The sequence below is a fragment of the Orycteropus afer genome, unplaced genomic scaffold (genome assembly GCF_000298275.1).
Source record: "Orycteropus afer afer isolate SDZICR_OR568_19922 unplaced genomic scaffold, OryAfe1.0 scaffold00028, whole genome shotgun sequence".
Lineage (NCBI taxonomy): Eukaryota > Metazoa > Chordata > Mammalia > Tubulidentata > Orycteropodidae > Orycteropus > Orycteropus afer.
Window position 1 is genome coordinate 19,004,281 of NW_006921615.1, and position 6,926 is coordinate 19,011,206.

Below are 6,926 nucleotides of genomic sequence, written 5' to 3' on the forward strand. Positions count from 1 at the left end.
CTCTCTCCCAGCCCACCGTCCCTCAGCCAACGTCTCTCACAGTATCTTTCCCAGCAGTGCTGGTCCCTCGGTGTCACACTCAGCAATGCATATCTCTTGCATCTCTTTCCCAGCAACGCGTATCTCAGGAGCCCTTGTCTCTTTCAGCAGCACGTCTTCCTCAACCAGCAGTCAGAGAGAGTTCTGCTTCTAGGAGGCCTCCTTTTGAGCCCGACAGGGTGGTCAAACTAGCCAATCATAGCATCAGACCTCTAAGCACTTGAGAGAGAGTGGGCACCTCCCAGAACATTGTTTTGTGCCACTCCCAACAGAAATACTCCAGGTGGACTACTTCAGCAATCAGGAGCTCCTCAATTGCTCATAGAAAATCCCACCTTGGAGTTTACAAAGACTTATGGGTAGAAAAGCCACACTAAGTAATTTACTACACCACAGCACCTAACAACAACAGCAACATATTCTGAGGGGTGAGTATTCAGCAGGGAAGGACATAGTCTCAGAATCTTCTGTTTCCTAGATTGGGAAAAACTCATGTGTTCCTAGGAAATTTCTAAAGCAACTTGTATCATGAAAGCTTCAAAATCATTTTCTTTTATTGTTCTTCACACCACTAATTTAGGAGGAAGATTTTTATCTATCATCTCATTTTGCACAAGGGGAAAATGAAGACTAGAAAACAAGGTCAAATTGTGCAGGGGCCAAGGTTTCCTATGACAGTGTGAGTGCAGCCCCAGCTGCACAGCTCTATCCAGTGGTGGCATAGTGTTACCATGGGCACAAGTCTGTCCTTCTGGGGCACAGAGAAGTTTCCTGTCCTGCTCTATGACAAACTACAGCCCTGGGTCAGAACTGAAAGTGAGCACCCCATCCCCCACCACCTCACAAAACATGGGAGCTCCAATGAACCCTTCTAGGTTTCAGCAATTTCACAAACTCTTGAAGCCAGAGCATTGCAGAGCCATGGCATGTGGAATATAAACAGAGTGTTTTTATTTTTTCAACCCAATGACAGCTTTCAACTGCTCTTGAATCTCCTTTTCTTCTTCTATAACAAGAGCTTGAGCAAGTTCCAAGACTTTCTGCTCACTCTTGTTAATTAGCATTTAGTCTGTCCAGTTTAAAATGAAAATTGATGACCCAATGCAAAGCTCTTTACCTCCCTTCTGTATCTTCTGCTAGCCTGTACCTATTCTAGTATTTCAAGATGAGGAAGAGAGGGAAAAAGTTAAGATATGGTTTCAGTTAAAATCAGGCAAAACTAGAGAACAGTGTTGGAAGTCAGGACTACAAAGATTGTTGGGAGAAGGGAGGAGTAAGGATGAGAGGGAATCAGGAGGGAAATTTGAGAAGACTGGCCATAGTTGACCTCTTGCCTGGTTATTACATGGTTATTCACTTTGTGATAATTCATTGACTAATCATTTATGTTTTATGCACTTTTCTCTATGTGCATTACACTTCACAATTTAAAAAAATTAAAAAGGGTGGGGCTGTTTTGCTTAATTGAGTGATGTTGCAGTTGGTGTGGAGGTGGCTCTGATCTCACCCTGCTCAGCTAGCTCTATGGACAGTGGGCTGTTGTTAGCTGCTATTGAGTTGGTTCCCAACTCATGGCAACCCCATGTACAATGGAACAAAATGTTGTGTGATCCTGTGCCAGCCCAATGATTAGTTGCAGATTGGACCATTGTCATCCACAGGGTTTTCTTCTACTTCTTATTAGTCTGGAAGCTCCTTAGTCTGAAGCTCCACTGAAACTTGTTGAGTGTCATAGCAACATATAAGCCTCCACTGACTGACAGGTGGTAGTGATGCATGAGGTGTACTGGCTGGGAATTGAACTCAGTCTCCCATGTGGAAGGTGAGAATTCTACTGCTGAACCACCAATACCTTCATAGGCAGTGGGCAGCCTCTGCTAATATGTGTGGATGATGAGCCTACTGTGCGTTTGCTCCCCAGGCTTTTTTTATCTCTCTCTGAGAGATGAGCAGCTGTTATCCACAATGACCCCTCTGTCAGACCACATTCCCAGCTCTTTTCCTCAGTGGGAGTATCCCTGGTTCCTGATCTCTCTGCTCCTTTGGGTGGCCCTGGGAATCTCTAAGTTTCTTTTTGCACCTTCCAGAGCCCTTGTGAAACAAGGACAGGATGCATCTGTCCCTTTCTTGCCAGGTCCTTGTCTTTTCTCTTTTTTTTCTCTCTCTTTTTTATTGTGATTTGAGTGAAAATTTACAAAGCAAATTTATTTTCTGCACAGCAGTTCATACACATTTTGTTTCATGACAGTGATTGCAATCTCCATAATGTAACAGTTTTTTTTCCCACTTCCTCCTTGTGGTTACCTTTTCCATGTGTCCTTCTTTCCTATGCGTTCCTGCCCTCTGGGTTATCTCCATGTGCAAATACTGCCCTTCCCATGACTGATCGTTCTAAGGAGTATACCTACCTGGTATAAATATTCACCTTATATGTCTGTCTATTGTTTGGCTGGAAGCTACAGGAGTGAGTTCAATTCCAGACCTGAAAGGTGACTAGGGGCCATAGTCTCAGAAGTTTCATCGTCTCTATCCTATCAGTAAGTCTGGTCTTTTTTATGATTTTGAGTTTTGTTCCACATTTTTTTCTCTCTCTATCCAGGATCTCCTGCACTGATCTCTTTCTGAGTGGTTGACAGTGGTAACTGGGCACCACCTAGTTCTTTTGGTCTCATGGTCATGTAGGCTGAGATTTGCAGGGTCCAGTGGTCCCTTGTACTAATTGTTTGCATGAGTCTTCTTCATTCTTCTTTGCTCTGGACGAGGAGAGACCAATTGTTGCATCTAGATGGCCACTTGAAAGCTTTTAGCCCCCAGTTGCTACTCACCAAAGTAGGATGTAGAACAATGTTTTTGTGTAGTATGTAATGCCAATTGAGCTTGATGTTCCCCATGACCATGGTCATCAGATCCTGGTCTTTTAAAGTTCCTGCTGTGTGGGCTACTCCAATGAGCTTCACCTTCAGAAAACCCTAGGCTAGAATTGAACATCAGTCTCCATGTTCATGTATACCCCAGACTCCAGGATCACATGTTATACACTTTAAGTACTCTCTCATCATGCTCTGCTTCTGTTCAGCAAGTATCCAGCTAAGGAATGAGATGTCAGTCTCTCTTCTTGGAGGAAACCCTAATTTGAAAGATTCTTACTTGGTGGATTAGTTTCCTGGGACTGTCATAACAAAATATTACAAACTGGTGGCTTCAGACAATAGATGTTAATTGTCTCACATTTCCGGAGGCTAGAAGACTGAAATCCAGATGTCATCAGAGCTATGCTTCTTCTGAAAGCTCCAGGGCAAGATCCTTCCATGCCTCTTCTTAGCTTCTAGTTCTTCCTTGCAATCCTTGATGTTCCTTGGCTTATAGATGAATCTCTTCAGTCTCTCTCTGTGCCTTTACATGGCCACCTTTTCTCTGTGTATCTCCATCTCATTATCTCATTTCTTGTTTTATAAGAACACCAGTCATACTCTAGTATGACTAGAGTAGTATGATCATCTTCCTCATCTAGTAAGACTAGTAGCTCGTCCTACTCTAGTATGACCTTTTGCTAACTTAGTTAAGAATATTTTAAATATATCATTTCTAAACAACGTAATATTCACAAGTACTAGGGATTAGGACTTCAATTGATCTTTTTGGGGAACACAATTCAACCCATAACACTTGGCTTTAGAGAGAGAAGGCATTTCCATGGGGCTGGGAAAGCAAATCCTCTTATCACACCCTCCTCACAAGGCCATGGCTCCAACTTCTTTCTTTACTCCCTAGTCTTCCTCTTATGGGTGGGAGTGGGAGTGGTGGCTGTAAGGTCAGTTCTACCATCTCTGCCCTTTGCAGCCAGCCCTCTGCTAGGCCCTTTAACTCCTTAGAATGTGAGGATAGTTAATACCTTTTGTTTCCAGCAGTGGCCAGCTCTAGCACTTGGGCATCTACCATTGTTGTGGTACATTATGTATCAGCACTGTGTAAAGTGTTGGGGCTGCAAAGTTGAATAACACCTGGCCCCTGTCCTCAAGAGACTTTCCGAGCGGGAGATAGACTGGAAACAAACACAGTTAGGTGCGGCAGATAGGGTGCAGGCTATGGAATCAGACTGAATGGGTTCCAACATCAACCAGGCCACTTAAAAACTCAAAGATGAAGAGGAAATCACTTTATCTCTTTGAGCCTGAGCTTCTTCATGACTAAAGTGTTTTTCTGATGATTAAATGAAACAATGTATATAAAATGTCAGATCACGAGATCATGACTACTTAATAAGTATTAGTTATTTTATACATTTTTCTTGTTATAAAAATATAAATAGCACAATATTTCTCAACTCAACATTTTGCAGGTTGTAATTTAGTGACAGCCATTACATTAATCATGTTGTGCTACCACCACCCATAATCATTGCCAAATTCCCATCACCATAAACATTCTGGTGGCATAGTGCCTGAGGCATTTGCATGCTAACCAGAAGGCTGGTAGTTCAAACCCACCAGCTACTCCTTGGAAGTAAGGTTGGGCAATCTACTTCCACAGTGATACCACCTCAGAAACCCAAGGAGGAGTCACTATGAGTCAGATCTGACTCGACGGCAGTGAGTTTTGTTTCCGTTTATAAACACTCACTGCTTCCTAAACAATGGTTTCCCTATTTTATATTTTACTATTTTTTTTATTGCTGTAGCTTATTTTTAATAAAATGGAATGCATTCAGATAGGAAAATGTACTGATGAAATGGAAGTAGGGAGAAAGCAACACTCAGCTCTTCCTGAGAATGGAAGGTTCAGTGGGATAGGACCATGTAGCTAGCTTGAACGTTGAGCAGGAATTGGTCAAGTAAACAAATATAGAAAGGACCTTTCAGGAAGGGGGAAAAAATATACAAAGACTTGGAGACAGGTGAAGCCATGACTTGTGTGGGGATAGGTAGCTGCTGGTGGTTGAAATGATAGAAGTATAGGGGGAGAAAACAAAACAGTCATGGACCAAACCAGGAGGGGAATCTAAAGATCTGAATTTTAGGAACCAAATAGAAAATCACAAAAAGGGTTAAAATAGGGAAATGGCAGTCAGATTAGCATTTTTGAAAAATCACTAATGGGGCAATGGAATTTGATTGGAAAAGAGCAAAACTGTAAGCATGGAGATAAATTCTCTTCCTGGATACACTGAGGATGAAATGACACACTTCTTGAAGTTTACACCTGGCTGTGTTAACTAGTTCTGGCCAATGGAATATGAGGGGTAGTTCCGTGTGTCACTTCCTGACTGACGCACTTAATTGCCTGTGCTCAACCCTCAGTCTTTTGCCACAGTGAGCCCTGAGGCTTTGCACTAAGATGTCAGTATCAGAGGATGGTGGAAACTCTCTCAGCCTGGGTCCCTGAGTGCCTATGAAGTGCATAGTCCTCTCTGCTAGCCCACACTGGACATGTATCATGAAGAAGAAGTAAATCTTTGTTGTGTAAGCCAATGAGATTTTAAGATTGTTTGTCACTGCAACCAAGCTAGCCTGTCCTGACAGATAATGAGGGATTGAAATATGGTGGTGGCAGAAGGGATGTAGAACAGATCTGGGATATTAAGGTCTGAATTCAACTGAGGACAAGTGAAGAAGAGGAATCTAGAATGATTCCTGGGTTTGGGCCTGAGTAACTATGTGCAAAACTCACTGCCATTGAATCGGATCTGACTCATAGTGATTGCTCCTTGGGTTTCCAAGGTGGTATCACTACAGACATAGATTGTCCAACCTTCCTTCCGAGGAGTGGTTGGTGGGTTTGAACCACCAGCCTTCTGGTTAGGATTCAAATGCCTTAGGCACTATGCCAAAAGAGCAAGCTGTTCGCAGTTTTAGAGACCAAGAAATTGGGAGGAATGTGTTTGTACAAAAGATGAACTTATTTGGATAACTTCCTCCATAGTTTCATTGCATCCTCATTTGAGAATGAGGCGGTCATGCACATCTGGTAGTGGTGGCCAGGTGGTGGTCAAAGGTGCATTTTGTCTGCCCAGCCAGCTGTGCCTTTCCTTTTGAATTCCAGGCACAGCAAGTTAAACAAAATCTTTGAGCACAGCAGGCACAGGTCCTTGACAAGTGCTCTGTACAAAATAAAACCCAATTAAGGGAGGAAAATTGTCTTGCACTTTGAACTAGAGAGGAGTTTTCAGATGTAAGTGTTTAAGCCCTCTGTATCTAAAACCAAACCAAACTCACTGCCGTTGAGTCAGACCCGACTCAGTGACCCCTCCTTGGGTTTCTGTGGTAGTATCACTACGGAAGTAGATTGCCCAACCTTCCTTCCAATGAGTGGATGGTGGGTATGAACTGCCAGCCTTCCTCCTCCAAAATCTATCCCTAGAAGGATCCTAAAGACAATGTAATTTTTTTGTGTGTGTAACCTTATATCCTGAAGAATCTGTGTTTAAAACTACTTCATTTCACTTCTGAAATGGTTGCCATATAATGATCAGTAGGGAAATTGTATATACAGTTTGTAGATAATACTAAGTAGAGTAATCATGGAATAAAAAAGGCAAAATTCATGTTTAACAAGTCCTAGATAGAGGATTTTTTTTCTACTTCAAACTCATTTGAAGTTAGAATGAAATCAAGTTTATGTGTGCTACAAACACATCTCTGTGTGGTTTGCTGGAGGACTATGGGAGTAAAAAGGCTCACAATCAAAGATTTTGGTTTTGATATTAATTTTAGCTAGTTGGTTTAACTTTGTTTCATAACCACAGTCTGTACCCCAAACTCTCCCAGACATTTTGCAAGTCCAAGAATAATCTATGGTCTAAGAATAGTCAGATGAAAAAGTGTGATGGCCTCAAAACAAATCTGTCACCGCTATTAGAAAAATAACTCAATGTTTATGCTAATGTTAGC